The 19,550-nt window shown below is 34.3% G+C and overlaps 1 protein-coding gene across 2 annotated transcripts in view; it reads left to right on the forward strand.

Annotated features, from left to right (window-relative positions):
* The first annotated feature begins 1,689 nt into the window (after positions 1 to 1,689).
* The window catches only part of LOC128015272 (disks large-associated protein 4), a 93,261-nt gene continuing 75,400 nt past the window's right edge, over positions 1,690 to 19,550 (forward strand). Inside the window, exon 1 of one of the 2 annotated variants that reach the window (XM_052598976.1) lies at positions 1,690 to 1,901. The gene's annotated coding sequence lies outside the window, so the exon portion shown is untranslated. The remainder of the gene's footprint in view (positions 1,902 to 19,550) is intronic. The other variant, XM_052598975.1, reaches the window with a different exon arrangement.

A 19,550-nucleotide genomic window follows, 5' to 3' on the forward strand; every position in this document is an offset into this window, starting at 1 on the left:
TTAATTCTGGGAGGCTTTGTGGCATTTGTATTTTGCTAAAACCTTCATCCTTTTTGTTCAAAAAATCTAATTACACATCATTTGGTAATATAACCAATCAATGTGGTAATAGCATTTCAAAAGATGCTTAAAATGTGATGGTAACTTTCGCACTTTATAAATATCTTAATTTTTTTATTGTAATTTTAAGTTATAATTGATAAGTTAACATCTCTGGGCGTAACCAGAGCATAAACTACTCTTTTTACTTTGGTTGCAGAGTAGAATTGTATCACAATACGAATATGAAATCTAACATAACACTTAATGATGGAAAGAGTATCATGTTAGTGGTACATGTCTGCAATATTCCAGGATCTCTGGAAAGAAATTTATATAGTTGTTCAGATTTGTTTGTGCACTTAATTCATGCATCTACTTTAACCCAGTTCACTCTGATATAACAACTGCATCTGGATGCATCAAGCATCTGAATCACTTCAAAAGAGTCAAATGCTTCAGTCACCGCCTCAGATCATAGCTGACATATTATTCCCAACATCTCCTCCCAGAAGACTTCAGCATATGTGTCACATGCTTCTGCTGGTAAATAAAGACGAAACTGTTTTTGTTTTGTTTTGTTTTTTCTGGTTCCACTCCACTCTAGACCTGAAGAAGAGACTGTTAAATATACAGAACAAACTATTATCAATATGTTAAGTAAGTCTGTCAAAAAGAGTGCGTGCATGGTCTTCTGTCCCATGTGTAACAGTTTAATTCAAGCTTGACATGTACTAACATTAAAATGCTCCAGCTTCTGTCCTATAATAGAGTCCCTCCTGTTCTTTCTGCCATGGATTTGTTATTGTTTCAGTATTAGGTTTGGAACACATTGAAGATCATTTTTGCCCAGAACCAAGAAAAGAACAGACCATGTTATTGACATGTAAAAGTGGCCGGTTAAGAGTTTTTAATTTTATGTGCCATTGAGAGGCAAGTTTAGAAATATGTCAGAATGAAGAGTCTTTTCTTTTTTTTTACTTTTTTTTTAGGAAATATAATATTTTACTTTTTCAAAACATCTTTTGCATTCCACTGAAGAGCGAAAATTTTAAGATGACAACACATTTAGCTTTTTGAGACAAATATGCAATTAAAAAGTCTATTATTAGCAAGCTTTTGAAGATGAAAAAAGAATAAAGATAAAAATATTTTTTTTGGTAACACTTTACAATAAGCTTCATTGGTTAACGTTGCTTAACTACTAACGTTAACGTGAACTAAGCATGAACAAGACTTCTACAGCATTTATTATCTTAGTTCATGTTAATTTCAACATTTACTAATGCATTATTAAAATCAAAAGTTATGCTTGTTAACGTTAGTTAATGAAATGTGAATTAATATGAACTAACAATGAACGACTTATTAAAAAGATTAATAAATGTATTGTTCATTGTTTGTTCACTTATTGTAAATAAATGTACTTATTGTAAAGTGTTACCGATTTTATTACTCATGTTTTATTTATTTGCTAAACGTCTGAACTGAATGAATGGGGTCGCTGTCCGTGGTGCTGATCTCGATCGCGCGCGCTCTCTCTCGCTCTTTCTCTCTCTCTCTCTCTCTCTCTCGCGCGCTCTCTCTCTCTCTCTCTCTCTCTCTCTCTCACACACACACACTCTCACACACGCACACCTCTCCCTCTCAGTGTTGTTTGTGTTGCTTTCCTCGCGGATGAATCTCGCAGTGATGGAGCTCAGAGTGGCTCGTTTTCGCGCTCGCCGGAGATAAAGTGATTTTAAGGAGAAATGCTGCGTGTTTGCTGTGCTGCTGATCTCACACAGACCTGAGCTCACACTGAGGCGAAGAGCGGCGTTGGGAAGTTTAATGTTTCTCAAGAGCGACGGACACCATCTGAGGTAAAAGTCCTCGATCTGCTGAACCTTCTAGTCTCAGATCAGACGCTGACGATAGAACATCAGTCTGTCAGGCTATGCGTGCATTTTGATTTAAGATGTGTGTCAGTATGTGTGTTTTGCTGTTGTTTTATAAGTATGCATATGTGTTTTTGTCTGATTAGCCGGAACACAGTGTGAGGGCTTGGGCTGTGCCTCAAAACCTAGTGAGCTGACTACATAGAAGGCGTTTTTGGGCATCATAGGTCTCTTTTTCGAGTAGAAACGCTCATTGGGTTTTGAAACACAGCCATGAGGTTATTAGTCATGTAGTTGATGCATTTTAGCTAATAAGCACTTAGTGAAGGGAAATTAGTTCCTAAATGGCCACTGTCTGTCAGTCTTATCTTATATATACCCAGGTTTAAACACAGGCCCAGAGTAGTCAAAACTGCGTTTATTAAAGTGATAATTGTTGGTTTTTACTCTAGTTTTGAATGGCTTTCCAGTGTGCGGTAGACTTGGGTTTTATTAAATAACAAAAATGACTGTTTAAGAAGGCTAGCCACATTAATTCATATTGTGTATCTGCTGGAGGGTCACGGATGTTGATTGTAAAGCCGGTTTGAGGCTGAAAGCTGGTTTCAGATGCTCTCCTGACCTCTAGCTGGAACATTTCCATAACGAGGTCAAGAACAATTTCAGTAGAAACCAGAATAAAATGTCTGCATTGCTAAAAAGCGCTGTGTGGATACAGATATGTGCAGTTTTAACACTGACGTGTCGCTTCCTATGAATAGGGTGCAAAAATAGAGTGTGATATTGTCAGAAGTGTTGTTTAGCCATCGCAGGAGGTCAATATAAGCATTATTTTGCATGTTTTTCAGCAACTACTTGCTAATGTCTGCCTTTTGGAAAAAACTGAATTTGTTTCTACATCTGTCTTGCTATTCTGTAAGGTTCAGCTCAGTTCTGGTTCTGTTTGTGCATCTAGCTCTGTCATTCTTCTTTCTGGTATCTGTCTGCACTGTTGAAAGCACCTCTTATTAACCCTCAGCTGCATTTATTTGATTCTTACCGCTTCACTTTCTGCAAAATACTTTTTTTTAATTTAATTTTTGTTTATGCATGACTTGAAAGTTTGTCAAGTTTTATAAATGAACACTGTGTTGCATAACAAGTTTTAACATCTTCAAAAATACATCAGATCTGCTCAGATTGATGCGTTAGCTCTCATTTGTTGAGTTTTTATCTAGTGCAGTGCGTGTCATCTGTAGTGCTCTCTATAACAGGCTGATGGCTTGGAAAATGCTTGATTCGTCTCTGGGCACACTTACATGCACTGTTTTAGCAGCTCACAGAAGACCTAGGTATCTTGGCTTTATACTGCACTGCGTATGATTGTTGCTTAATACCTCATCTTATGCCTTTTTATTAATACTACTGTTTTAATCTGAGTAATATTGGAACTGTGTTATATTTTTACTAGCTATTAAAGTTAGGTTCTTTTGCAGGGACACTTGCAAATACATGCACGTTCAGGTTCATTTTATTGTTATTCAGCCCAGTTATGGGAGAATGAAGTTATGTTTCTCTGCAGGTTCTGGCACTGATTCAGTATTAACGTTGACAACAATATATAGAAAGATCATTTTGTGTATAAGCAGTGAAAAAAGACAATAATACAAAAGTTTAGACAATACACAATATACACAGAACACAAGACATGTTGTAGAGCACGATGAGATGCATGTTCAGTCTACAAACTTTCTTCACATTGTCTGATCCATGTTTCTTAATATTATCTCTTTGTTTTTGATTTTATTTTTTTAACTCCACTGACAAAAGCTGAGTATCCTGACGTGATTGTTCTCAAAATGTGAATGAAAAGAGGAATCCTAGGCATCTTTTCTACAACATAGTGCAATGCATTTTTGTCTATCATCTGCATGCATCCTAACTTAGACAAAAATGCAGATTCCTAACTGAAATGGAGGCTCTTATGTGACAGATTTGGAGCGCAAATGTGTGTCATACATAGTATCTCACATAAAGCAAACAGGAAACTGGATGCACAATTGATTTTAACAGAGTTATGATGATATGAAGTTATAAAGATAATGCTGCAACACTCTAAAAACTCTACATACAAATATTAAGTAATATAGTCTGTTTCAATTAATTGAAATAATCATATTTATATATTTCCAATAATTATATTAAAGTGCATTCTGTGTTTGCCTTCTCTGTAAAAGATGCATTCAGTGCTGTATTAGATTTGATTCTCTACATGTTTTAAAACAAACCAGATCAAATAGAGAAATGTAGAAATGCATTAGTGTATTCACTTTAGTGCACAAGATCTGTTGCATGATCTAAACTCAGTACAAAATGTTCAAATTTTTTGTACTTTGTTTTAAAGTATATCCTCAATCTACTGTGCACTCCAAAGTTTTACATTTATATTAGTGATTGACTCTTGCTTTCTTTAGAAACCTCCAAACAATCTTAACAACCGATAGCCCTCAAACAGCAGTGAAGTTTCAATCTTATCTCAGTCTCCCGCTGTGAACGGGTTCCTCTTGAATGGGCCGAAGTCAGTCCATCATGGCGAGTCAATAAGGAAGCGAGGGCCAACAGCCACAGCAAAGGCCATGAATGGACTGCTAATCATTGGCAGATCAATAGCCTTTTCAATAGCGCTTGCTCATATTTAAACAGGGCTCGGGCTGAGAGCTCTCTCTGTGTGCGCTCGCTGCTGAATGTGACACAATGTTCACGTCTCGCAGTACCAGCTGTGTCTTTATGCCACAAATTAACATTCATTCAAGCAGCACTATTTCAGTAAGTGTGTGTGTGTGGATGCTTTTTTATTGGCCTGAATAAGCCCCACCTAACTGCTTTAGTGACCTCAATATGCTCTTGTGCTAAAAAAGAAAAGAGAGAAGCTGAACTGGAGGTGATTGATGTCTTGTGGCATGATAGCTTAAGAGTCAAAGCTGCACGTCACTAAATAATGTTCTCCAATCAGCGATGGGCTTCACTTTAGCAATGATAAACATGGTTTTGGGTAAATCATTTGGGACACAAATAAACTGACTTTTGCATGAGCTTCTTTAGAATGGCAAAATAAATATATATAAATAATTTGTATTGCTGCAGTGTTGTTTATGATTAAAAACAAAGTATGTTTGCAATGCATTCAGTGGAAAAGCTTAATTCAGGATTATTATAAATGCATAGAATAATTTTAAGCATGCATGCATTAAAATACTATAATGTTTAATATGGAGTCAATAAGTTTTTTTAAGAAAACTCTTCTGTTCACCAACACTGTAAAAAAAATCTAATGAGCTATTTACTTAAAAAAATATGGTAACAATATTACACGTAATAATTTTGAGTAGTTTTTCAGGCTTGATTTTTTTAATGGAATCTACCTGAATAAATCATGTGAAAATTTAATATAATTAGGGAAATGTGCTCATTTATTTTAGGTTTATTCTCAAAAGTCTGTGATTTTAAATGGGGTCTGTTTGTATTTTGTTATTTTATACATTTATAAGACTGTATACAGCCAATCAGCTCAAATAGGAAAATACTTGAGAAATACTGGAAAGTACTTCACTAGCACTAGCAAGGCTACTGCTCATTAAACAAGGTATAATATCTTAGAAGAGTAGTATCCATAACCATAAGCTCTACTCTTCTGCACAGTGGTAACGATTGCACTGTGCAATGGAAACTTCAATGTAAGAGAAACTCTTACAAATGTCAAACGTAACTGAACATTAAACATTAATAGATGCTTCCCTTCACTCAAAAACATAAAGTAGCATTTAATTTCAAAATGTACTCTCCATATCCACCCATATGCAAAGCATGCTGGGAACTAACAATCACCTCTAAAATAAATTTGCAAAATTGAGCTAATTCACTTCAAATAAATAGGCAGCCTTCTTTCCTTAATTATTTTAGTTTAATCAGTTCCCCAATTCAAGCACCAAAACTGCTTAAGTCTCCTTAAAAAAAATTAGGAAAACGCATCTCTTGGTTTTCTTAGTAAAAAGTCCTCATTACTTTCTATACAACACTGAATCACAATTTCTTTAATGAAATCTACACATTATTTTTAATTATCACCTTAATTTTTTAAATGAAAATTACGAGACCCACGATTCATTTTTTACAGTGAAGGTTTCATTTATTTAATAAAGAAAACAGTAAAATTGTGAAATATTATTGCAATTTGAATGAACCATTTTCTATGTAAATATATTTTAAAATATCATTCAGCATCATTCCTCCAGTCTTCAGTGTCACATGATCTTCAGAAATCATGAAAATATGAAACATTTCTGATTATTATCAATGTTGAAAACTGTTGTGCTGAAATTTATATTTCAGGATTCTTTGACAGTAAAAAGTTCAAAAGAACAGCATTTATCTGAAATTGAAATATGTTAAATAACTTTATCTTATCTGGCACTTTTAAGTAATTTAATGCATTCTTGTTGAATTAAAGTATTAATTTATTTTAAAAAATCTTAGTATATATTACTAATCATATCATTACTACTACTAATAGTATTCATCTATAAATAATATATAAATAAATAATATCTAATATAATATATGTTGTAACATATACAGTAAATTACTTTTAAAGAATGTGATTGGAAATAATAGAATTGGATGAGAGCTGATGTTGTTTCAGTGGGCAGCTGTCTCTTTAGGCTTTAGGCAGTGAGGAGCTCAGAGACGTCAGTAAAGCAGCTTTGTGTTTTTGTTTTCAAGAGTCACGTCATTAAATCCATCAGCGGAGAAGACTTTCACTACATTAATTCCTAAATGTCACTGTGCTCTCTGATGTGTCACTCAAACCCCAGAGAAAACGCTGTCCTCAAGCTATTTCAGATTTCAAATGACCTTCTAAATCCCAGCAGTGATTTTTATATAAAACAAATCACAGCTCTGATGGTTCTAACCTACATACGGGAGGACAAATAGGTCTAATTGGCCATGAAAGAGAGTGAAGGACGTGTCTTTGGGACTATAACACTATCTGGGCAGAAGCGGCCTGCTGATGAAGCACAGCGTCGCTGGCCTCTACATTATTCATGCACTTCCTTGTATTGAATATCTGCAGAAATGGAGACGAGTGTTTGGTTCTGGAGATCTGCTGCATGATTTCCATGTGTTGCATCAATCGGGAGGAAAAAGAGATGCAAAAAATGAGTAGAAACTCTGTGTTCTGTTCTCTTTATGACACAATCTTCCTTGTGAGAGAGAGAGCGTGATCTCTAGATGAGAAACTAGAGAGAAGAACAATAGCACTGAAAGATGCATCGCCATGGTGAAATTTGCTTAAAGTCAACATGAAATCAAAACTGAACCATTTTCTTAATACACATTTCTGGTCAGACTCCTGTGGAAGCCTGTTTCTGCTGTGGAATAAAAAAAAAGGCAATTTCAAACTTTTATATTACAATTTAGACTTTTTTTCTTGCATTTCTGAGCTATCTCAGATTTCAGAATTCAGAATTGAGAGTTTTACTATGAACCTGCAATTAATAGTTTATAACTTGAATATGTGAGATATAAGCTCGCAATACTAAGAAAAAGGTCAGAATTGTGAAAGGTACTAAATTAAATTGCAATTGCAAATTTTATCTCACCATTATGAGTTTATATCTCACAATTCAGAGAAAAATGTAAGAATTGTGAAATATACTATAAACTTACAATTATGAGTTTATCACTTGAAATTGAGATATGAAAACTCAGTTTTAAGAAAAAAAGTCAGAATTGTGAGATGTACTGAAATAAAAAGTAATAGCAAATTTTATCTCACAATTCTGACTTTTTTTCTTACTATTCTGAGTTTATATCTCGCAATTCAGAGGAAGAAGTCAGAATAGTGAGATATATCCTAATATAAACTTACAATTATGAATTTATAACTTACAATTGAGATATAAAAAAGAAAAAAGTCAGAATTGTGAGATGTGCTGAGATGAGTTGAGATAAAAAAATTGACTTTTTCATCTTACAATTCTGACTTTATTCTTGCTATCCTGAATTTGTCTTGTCATTGCAAAATGTACTGAAATAAAAGTTAACTGCGAATTTTATATCTAACAATTCTGAGATATACAGTAAACTCTCCAGTTATGAATTTATAATTTGCAAATAAGAGACAAAAACTCGCAATTATAAGAATAAATGTCACAATTGCTATATATAAACGTAGAATTGCAAGAAAAAAAAAACTCAAAATTACCTCTATTTATTTTGCCTATGCATATTTAAATATTTATTTATTTATCATAATGTGGTGGAAACCATCTTCCATATTGCACATTATTCAAAGAAAAAAAGTTTGTTCCCATTATGACTGATGTCACTTAGCCCCAAAATAATGTTATTCATAACTATTTACTCACTGCTTTTGCATCATGCATCTTCAAATGCATCACATTATGGAAGTAATGGGCTGTTTCCTGTTGGCTTTTAGCTCAGAAATCACTGCGCATGTCCTGTCATATAGTGCCTCCTAGCTCAAAGGCAAAGTACTCAAAGTACATACTGTAGTGACACATGGTGAAATACGGTGATTCTGACCTTTCTATACAGCCGTATGTCAAGCAGGAATACATACTAGATAGACAGAAGCCATCATATGAGCAGGAAAAGAGAAAAGAAACTGAAAAAAGAGAGAAAAGAGAAAATAGCACGCTCTATTCATTTAGCTGCGGTACCCTTTTGGGCTGTCGGCTGTATTGTCAAAAGTGTGAATAATTGAAGCTGTGAAAATGTCAAGCAGGCTGTCCTGAAAGCCCCGAGCTGTTTGTCTTTCTCAAATTAGCACTGAATGAAAAATCACACTTTTGAAGAAGGTAGAGGGAGAGAGGGGCTCGGTTTGGTAAATACATAATTTAGTTGCAAGCTTCAAAAGTTGATTCGGCTGTGATTCTGATGCTTGATGCTTCGGTACAGCTCAGATCCGTTCAGTAGCTCGGCTGTTGTTTTACAGTGAAGTTGTTCTTATCGCATCTGCTTCAGCTGCTGCATGGTTTATGATCAGAAACATACACCTATATAATACTGTTAATTAAGTTAATTAATGGACTATAAAGTCCACAAAATGCACCTAAATCACATCCGCTGTCCATTTCGTAGTCTACATCCTGCTCTGCATAATCACTCAAAAAAATGAGCATTTACATTTATGTATATATGATGCATACTGTATATACTGTTCAAGAGTTTAAGGTCTTTCTTTTTTTTTTTTTTTCTTTTTTTTTACAGTCTCTTCTGCTCACCAAGTCTGTCTGTATTTTATCAAGAATACAGTAAAGACTGTAATGTTGTGAAATATTATTATAATTTGAAATAAGTTTTCTTTGTGAATATACTGTAAAATTCTATTTATTCCTGTGAATTTTCAGCATCATTCCTCCAGTCTTCAGTGTCACATGATCTTCAGAAATCATTCTAATATGATGATTTACTGCTCAAGAAACATTTCTGACTATTATCAATGTTGAAAACGGTTGTGGTGCACAATATTTTTGTGGAAACTGCGATATGTTTTATATTTCAGGATTCTTTAATGAACAGAAAGCTCAAAAGAACGGCATTTAAAATAATGCTATGAAAATGCTATCATAATGCAAATATATATATATATATATATATATATATATATATATATATATATATATATATATATATATATATATATATATATACATACATATATATATATATATATATATATATATATATATATATATATATATATATATATTTATAAAAATGTATTTCTTGAAACATGATCATATTTTCTTATTTCATTAAGGTATTTACAGGTGAAGTGTGTCATATATGCCAAATTTAATTGCAATAATAACAACTGTTATTAAACATGTTTCCCAAACATCTTTCATTGGTTGGACGAACAGATAGTCACGCCCCCAAACTCACGCCATTGGTTGAGCTAATGTTGCAGTATCAGGTGGCTTAAAGCAGCAGATCAGTGTTTTGAAATCATCAAAGTGTTACAGTCTGTGTTGCATTGTATGTTTGTGAATTTGGAGGCGGAGCTATCAAGATAGGGGTGTGAGTCTTTTGGGTACGGGTGTGTGTTTTTGGCCGTTTCATATATCAACAGCGTTTCTCAGAAATTACTTACGGTACCTTTCATTTTCACTAAAATTCTGCAGTATTAATATTTCAATTAAAATAAATATTTTTATATAAAGATCCTTCTGATCTGCATCATGTTCAGACTTTTTTCTCGCAATTCTGAAAATTAAACAATTAATAAGAATTGTGAGAGATAAACCCAGACTTCAGATTTTATCTCACAATTTTAAGTCACATGTATTACTTTACATTATTATTATTATTATTATTATTATTATTATTATTATTATTAAAAACTAAAAAAATGTACAATTACTTACTTTTATTTGTATTTTTTATCCGATGGTGGGAAACAAGCTTCCGTAGATATTTGTTGTTATTGTGCAGAAGAATGCTGGTTTTAGAAAAAGTAGTATCCAGGAAATTACTTTGGAAAATTAGTTTGGAATTTGTGGATGTGAGTGTTTAATTAAAAACCGACTGCTTTGATAAATTACCTTGAACTGCATCAATATCCATGTACATGCCCAGCATAAAATAATGCACTCTGAGCGAAAACATACTACTGACAGTGCGTCTGTATTTGGAAATACTGCCATGTTTGAAAATTGTGTCTTGCTGCATACTGTGTATGCATGTAAGTGTTAGATCTTTACTTAAAAATGAATTTCTATTTCACTTTTGTTCACTTTTTAAAAAGGCTCTGGCAACATTTGGCATCACATTTCCTGTCACATATTTCCTTCAAATCACAATAAAACTGGGTAATATTAGCTCAAAAAGCATGCATGGATGTATAATTCAGTAATCCGCTAAATTTTTGTGCCATCTGGACATGTTTGGCGTACTGTTTTCAGTGTAGTGTTATTTGAGATGCTCTAATCCTGGTTGCACATATTATAATGGCATGCTAATTGGGATGCAGCCTGACTACTTCAGGCATTTAATTAAACTGAACACCAAATTGGCGGAGTCAAACATCCTGCTCTCCTGTGCCTAATCTTAATAAGTGCTATTTATTCTGTACCTTTTCAGATGGAGTGATATTATCTAAAATGCATTCTGAGAGTGAATCTCGCGCTCTCTCTCTCTCATTGTTTTTCATACAATGAGAGTCAGTGGGGTCCAATATTGTTTGAATTAGAGCTGTCACAATATAAGATTTTTCACTACATGAAAATGCACTATAAATGTACTATAAATGTACTATAAATGTACATGGTGTATGGCATCTCCACAGTGTGACAGGCATTCATGTTTTCCCGTGTTAAAGTTTTAGTGTGTGCACTAACACAAACTTTTCAAGGGAAAATCTTCCCTTTGTAAAAATTTTCGGCTAAAAGCAATGAAGGTGCCACGAGGCCTGGAGCTACAAATGAATCTTTCAGAATCTCGTCAAGAAAGACACAGTATGAAACCGAGGAGACACAAGACGTGACGAGGAAAACAGAATGAGAGAGATGGAGGTGTATTTTTATCGGTTTGACCGTGACCACGGCTCACATCTGAGCTACAGAGAAAACACTTACAAACTAGCTGAAGAAGCTCTGAACAAATGCTTCATCCGGAAGATCATCTCATTTGTACTTGGAAAAACAACATGACAAACATAAATGTCCCAACTGACTACAGAATGGATTGAGCCACATGAACCATATCTGGTTAACATGCAACAGTGTTCACCGTTTCACCTCCATTATGTGATGCTTTTCTCATAGGGTTGCCACCCGTCCCTTAAAATACGGAATCGTCCCGTATTTGAGAATAAAATAGTGCGTCCCGTTTTGAATCAATACGGGATGGGGTTTGTCCCGTATTTTCGGAGTTGTCTTCAGTGCAGCATCTCATGCAGATCATCCCACCGGCATTCTGTGAAGACTCGTCCTATTCTGCCCCTGATTGGCTAATACTCGCTGCCATCGGTGGATTGATTGGTTTGTTTCAGGTTCACGGCCAATCAGAGTCAGAGGAGGGCGGGTCTCTTGGCAGAGAGTCGATTTGAAAGAATGGCGGAGGCTGCTCCAGATACCCCTCCACGTCCAGCGCTGAAACGAAAGCGGACGCAAGACGAAAGTGGGAGGAATCAAATACTTGGCTGGAAAGTGTCAGCGGAAATGAGTATCAAGCACAATTTGTCAGCGAGTGTTTTCTGTCTCGCACGGTGGCTTGTCAGATGTGCGACAGCATGCCTCGGGAGAACAACATTCATACACTTTACAATAAAGTAAATTTATTAAACATTAGTGTATTAACTAACATGAACTAACAATGAGTAAGTAATACATTTGTTACAGCATTTATTAATCTTTGTTAATGTTAGTTAATAGAAATAAAAATGTTCATTGTTTGTTCATATTAGTTCAGTGCATTATTAAAAATTTTTTAATAAAGTATTATTAAATGTGGAAATTAACATGAACAAAGATTACCAATTGCTGTATAAGTGCAGATCATTATTAGTTAATGTTAATTAATGTAGTTAACCAATGAACCTTATTTTAAAGTGTTAGCGATTTGTTTACTACGGTTAAGGTGTACAGTCAGACACATAAGCATTATTTTAATAAGAGATAAGAGAGATATATTTAATAATAAAAATATAGTGCCTAAGTGAAGCAAATAAACAACTTAACTAATTTAAATTATTGCATTCTTCAATAGGTTACTGTAGAATTAACAATAGACTATATAAAATAGCTGATCTTACAAATAATAACATGAATGTAGAAATGTTTGTAGATCGATTATTTATCATGTGGTTTCACTGCTTGGATGGTGTAACTGTCTGCAAACAATGAAAAATATTTTATCCAAATCTGTGTTCACACCACCTTAACAAAGGCGTCCCTTATTTTTCTGTATTGAAGGTGGCAACCCTAATTTCTCAGTGAAACAGGATATTCAATAAGAATACATTCAGCTTATTCTTCAAGATTTTATTAAACAGTGACTTGGTGCGGTTGTTGAAAAATAACTCTTTGGTGCTCCTTGGTCATTAGGTTTTGGCACTTGCTATGTGAACACACACACACAATCACGGTTTCTACTTATAATGTTCACTGTCAAAAATGACTGTATTGGAAATGAATGGGAAGCGTATTTCATCTAGTGGAAACGTTTGGTACTGCCCCCAAACAAAATCTTGCTGAAAGTTTTTTTTTTAATATATATATATAAACCTAAAATTTGAAACACAACTTGTTTTGAATCAGAATCCGAAAGAGCGTTATTTCCAGGCATGTTTACACATGTCCTGTTTATACAAGACTGATATATGATGTTACAGAATCTGTGAGCTCGTGCAGCTTCAGAAACACTCCAATCAGTGCAGTCGAAGCAGGCTTGTAAATCCAGCTCTGCTTCATTATAGTGATGAGAAGTTCGGATCATTTTACCGACTCAGACTTTTGAGTTTCGTTCAGCAAAATGAACTAATCTTTTTTCGAGTCATTTCGTTCATTTTAGCAAAATGTAATTAAAATGTTACGTGTTACTTCCCCAACACATCTCGTACATACGCAAACGTTGATCACACTGCAAACAATACAAAACTAAAATGCTGTAAGATACAGAAAAGATTTATTAATTCTTTACCTGGGTCTTCAGTCTGTGATTAGCTCACCTCATCTCTTATCTGACAAGTCTTCGGGTTCAAGTCATTCCTTAATGACGTGACAGACCCATACGCTAAACCAATGAAGTCGGAGCCGGAAAGATAATTGATTAGTTCATCTCATGAGTCTTTCGGGTCGAGTCGTTCCTTAATCACGTGACGGACCCATACGCTAGCTCTGACGTTTCTGTCACTGTGTTTTTGTTACCGTTTCTTCAGGATCTGTGGTGTGTTATTATTTTATAAATAAATAAAACCCTGTTATAAATAAAATATTGATGAATTTGTCTTCATGACTGTCTATCGGTAAATAAACACTAGGCTATATAATAATATAATAATCCAAGCTTACAATACAAAGTATTTATAGACTAGTTTGTTCATTTTTAATCCAGTTTTGAGTTTGCTGGTATAATAATTGTTTTTCCTAGGCAAACTTGACGTTTTGGTATAATATATGTACAAGAAGATTGCTCAAAAAGGACATAATGACATAAATTAAAAGCAAATAACATTTTGAATCCTAAACAAGTAACACTACAGTTCTATAGTCTAATCTGAAGGGTGAACGCAAAAGACATAAATCATACAACAAGGTCATTTTTGAAGATTAGAATCCACTAAAAAATCAGAAAAAAATCTCTTCTTTATCAAAGTGATTTCACCACCATATGGACAAAATTTAAAGCATAACCAATAGTTATAATAAAAAAATTATAATAAGTACTGTGTTCCCATTTGTACGGAAGGTTGTAAATTAACTAACTACTCTAGCCAATGTTGTCACGTCACGTGACATTAGAACGAACAACCCAAAGACCCGAAAGATAAACTAATCAGTTCTCTTTCTGGCTCAATACTGTATTGCTTTAACGTATGGGTATGTCACATATTTAGGAACGAGTCAAAAACCCGAACTATGAACTAATCAATTCTCTTTCTGGCTTGACGGCATTGACTGAAACAGGTGAATTATTACTAGCAGAACAGAACCTAGAGAATATTGTGCATGCACGACTGAACGAATCGTCCCCCGAGACGACTCGTTCTTCCCAAGTCACATTAAAGGTTCGCTCAAAATTAACGAATCGTTCAAGAATGACACATCACCACTTCATTAGTGTATCTTTTTACAGTCCTGATTTCAGTTGATGCCTGTATGTTGGTATAAGTTGAAACAGACGTGCTTGCGGTGGAATGTCGAAACTTATGAGAATGAATGAGGAAAACTCCCGCAGCGAGTAGAACAGTGTACAGTCGATGAAAAGCGCTTCTAGATCGGGACAGCACATCTTCTTTAACACCGTTAAATCTGTACACCACCCTTCGTTGATGTAGAAGCATGTTCCACCACCATGTGAATTTGAAAATAGCATTTATTTTTTACATTTCACATTTCATTTCATCATAAAATCCACAAAAAAAAAAAAAAAGTTAAACTAAACAAAAAAAAAATGTAGCTTTGGGAACAATGTGCACCGATGAATCGTGTTCATTTAGATCAGGAACATTTTATTAAGTAAGTAAACAGGATCACTCTTGACACTTGAATTGAATTGCCTCTTTATTAAATCACTTTTAATCTCCTTTCACTGCAATCCAGAAGAAACACACTGAATGTCTTTGTTCAGAGCTGTTCCTGGTTCACAGGGAACATCTTTTCCAATTTTTCTGTGCTAATTGTCTGTCTCCCTAATCCTTTTCATTTCATTCTAATGCTCTTTGTTTCTCTTTTAACTTTTACGCTTAACGATGGAGCTGTACGCCACCTGTGAACCATCAGAAACACAACATTGGCAAGACACAATCAGCTGATTGGCTTATTTATGTTTGCACATTGGCTTTGTTTATTTTATTCTTATTAAATTATGCAGAAGCTCCGCTTTTGGCCAGATGTACAATGCCTAATCAAAAGCAAGACATGACAATACTCAATTATAATGCAAATGAACAGATATAAATCAAATCACAGACTTGCTAGTCCTGACTGTTTGAAACAGTATTCAAAATTATCAGTGTCTTTCCAAAGAATTTCTTCTTTTCCATGCACAAATATCATCTTTTTATATTAAAATGTAATTAGTTTTTATGTGAGAACCTGTGTTTTTTGTAATGAGCATTCAATCTCAAGGCTGGCTTTTTTTAGTGTGTTTGTTTCTGTATGTGTGTAAACTGATGTATCGGTAGACCTTCACATTGGTGAGGCTTCTGCGATGCTCGTGGCTCTAATAAATCAATCGCAGATTCTGCCTTCTACCAGCACATCGCTGTCAATATAAATAGTACGTTTTGCATGATTTCTGTAGCTGCTTGCTCTTCAGTTGTCATGCATGGATGGATGGAGAGAGAAATGAACAGAATGAAAGAAACAGACAACAGAAGGCAGAGATAGAGAGGTCAGAACAGCCAGGCTTTGGTTATACAAGAGCATGAGATAGACGAACAGATGAAAAGTGAGTAGAAAGAGGATATACATGTCTATGCAAGTGTTTTTATTTGGACATTGAAAATATTTCACAAATGAAATATCAGTAATATAACTGTGCCGTTTATTATGAAATCGGACGATCATTCATGACTCACTGTGGGTCAAATATGTCCGAAAGAGACTGAGTTGTTCACTAGAGGACTGCTTTGGATTGATTCAGTCCGAGTTGTGAATGAATCATTCAGGTTGGTTTCTGAAAAAGTTCATTTGATTCCGACTCAAAAGAATTAGTTGTTTGCCAAGTGGACGTCACTAATATAACTGTGCTACTCATTACGAATCAGCTCACTGCAAATCGCACAGTCGATCATGACTCATCGTGACTCAAATATATCTGACAGAGTCACATCTTGAACACATCAATTGAATATCACTGATATAAGCAACCTGCTCATTTTGAATCAGTCAATCGATCATGACTCACTTTACTGAGTAAAATATGTCTGAAAAAGACTGCCTGATTTGTGACTGAATCATTGTAAACCAATTTAGCTGATTCACTGAATCAACTAACATAGCTGTGCTGCATATAATGGTTGTTATTGGTAGTTTTAGTTTAGGAATGGTATTTATGTTATTACCTCACTGGGGCTGAACATGTTTGTAATGTGTAAATAAGGTCATGCTTTTTATGTATATTCATCTGTCAGAATTAGCTGTTTTTGTGCTTTTAGACTAGAAGTTTTGAAAGTTACAGCGTGTCAACTCTTTTGATTTCTCTTTTGAAGGTTTGATTTCTCATGAAATTAACTCTTTCCAAATTTTGTGAACTGCTGCTCCATTGGATTGCATCTTTTCAATTTTGTTTACATCAGGTCGGGTCTCTGTTGAACCCTGCAGGCCTCCGTACAGAAGGTTTCACTTGTAATTGTCTAAGGAACTTAAAATCATCTGGTTCTAGCCGTTCTGTGCGCTGGCGAGTCTAGGACACAGAGTCTAATTCCTGAGAGGCTCGGCCCTCCTTTGGGAGCATATTAAAAGCAGTACATTAAAGTTTGATGACTTCAATTCACTTCTCTCGCCGTGCGACTTGACAAATCAGGCCAATTACGCAGAGATTGGGGACATCTTCAATTGGACGGCTTTGGCTTTTTTCACATGTGCTGCTACATCAAGGCTACTCGTGATTCCCAAGCACAAATTAAATCTGTGTACTGTCAATTACAATTATGGGGGTATTCGAAACAAAATAATTCACCAGAAAATACATGGCTAGTTGATTTTCATGCACAAATCTGCAGCAGAACCAAACGTATAATTGTTTGAAATGGTTTGGGATGCTTTTACCAGAGTGATCCATTAATTATATTGTGAAATATTTGAATATAATAAATTAAAAATATTCATACTATTTTCAATATCAAGTATTTGTTTATTAATTTTGCAATATATTTTAAATGTCATTATATCTGTGATGCAAAGCTGTAGAAAATGTGTTAAAAATGTGATGCATTTAATTATTTCAGGTTTCATTGATGAATAAAAAGTTCAAAAGAACAGCATTTACTTGAAATAGATAGAACGCTATAATTGTCTTTACTGTCAATACTCATAAATTTATTGCATCCACTGTGATTTAAAAGTACTAATATCTTAAAAAATATATTTATCCTTACTGAATTACATGACAGCATAATTCAACAAATAAATAAATAAGATTATGACAATACTATTTTGCAAATAAAGTCAAAATTTCAGGAATAAAGTCAAAGCATTGTGAGAATAAAGTCGCAGAATTGTGAGATATTTTTTTTATGTTTTGAGAATAAAGTCAAAATTACCAGAACAAAGTTTAAGCAATACAACAATTCTTAGCAATACAATATTAAAGTTGAGAAATATTGAGGAAGAAAACAATCTGACTTTATTCTCACATTGCTACAACTTTATTTCCCATATTTTGACTTTCATCAAAATTGTATGACTTGTCATATTGTAACTTAATTAAGAGAGCTATGTTGTTATTTTCAGATGTTCTAAATGTCCCCCATGGACGGTGAATAATTTATGTGCTCTCTTTTGGTATGTGTTTCTGTTGTGTGAAGTAATGGATTCATGCTCACATGGTACGTTCATTTATTACAGTCTGTGTGTGTTTGTGTCCTTTTTTTATGGACTTATTAAAGACATTCGGTGTCTCCATTAGCTTCTCAAGGTTAAGAGAAAGCCCAATGGGATAAATGAGCTGCTAGTTCGGAAGTTCAGGTGCCATCATGAATAGAGTTAATCTGTGAAAGTGTTTCTTTCCAGCCGTAATGAAAACATTCAAAAGTGATTTGATTTGAGCTGAATGAAGCTTATTAAGCAAAAGCATTAATATTGACAAGAAAAGTGAGATTTGTTGGTTGATGTTTAATGCAGTCATGTGTGTGACCGTGTGTGAGTGTTTCCTGAGAGCTGTTTACTAGGGGTGTAACGATTCAAAATTCAAAAATTCAAAATTGCCATTAGGAAAAAAATATTTATTACAAATTATTGATTATTGTCCAGCAGTGTATTAGATTTCTTACAGCTAATTAAAAGTAATAAAAAAAAGAAGATAATTCCTTGTAAAAAAAAAAAAAAAATATATATATATATATATATATATATATATATATATATATATAATTATGATAATACATAGGCTACATACATAAAATGATTGTATTTGACATTTCTGTCACTTCTGAAATGATGGCTACGCCCCTGGTGTGACAAAATGTTAGCTGATACATAATACTTTTAAAGCTTTTTTTTATTATTATCTTGGCTTCAATCATTAAACTAGCATTTAACAAGGGACAAAAGTTTTTAGTTTTTTTTTTTTTCCTAACCTATGGTTCTCTAACCATAAAGGCTACTGTAATTTGCCCCCTGACTAAGCATTTAAAGAATTTAGGGGAAACATTTAAATAATCCTGTGAATGCACTTAAAGAATGCAGAATCATATCTAATCTAATTTTATTGTGAATTGAATCGAATTGAATCATTCTAAACTGGCAAGAATCGTTCTGAATCGAATCGAAAACCTATGAATCGAATTGAATCACTGCCTTCCCAAAGATTCCCAGTCCTACTGTTTACCTCAGATGACCCGTCTATGAAACGATCAGGTATATTAATCCATTTTCATTTGTCTGGAACAGCTGTAATCTCTGAGCGTCACAGGTGCTCACGGGTCAATGTATTCATGTCTGTGTGCTGCTGTAATGACACACGCATGTGTGTGTGTGTGTGTGTGTGTGTATGCGTGCGATCTGAGCAGGTCAAGAGCTGCTCTAGTTTTCCTCTCTTCTTCCACATCAGCATTTGTATGGAATATCTGCGGTATGTCAGCATTACAAATGAAAAGATTGAAAAGATTACAAATGAAAAGATTCCTTCGAAAAGATAGGAAAGAGCTGCTTGCTTTGTTTTGAACTCTTGATATTTAGAGTA

This window comes from Carassius gibelio, chromosome A6 (assembly GCF_023724105.1).
Source record: "Carassius gibelio isolate Cgi1373 ecotype wild population from Czech Republic chromosome A6, carGib1.2-hapl.c, whole genome shotgun sequence".
In the NCBI taxonomy this organism is placed as follows: domain Eukaryota; kingdom Metazoa; phylum Chordata; class Actinopteri; order Cypriniformes; family Cyprinidae; genus Carassius; species Carassius gibelio.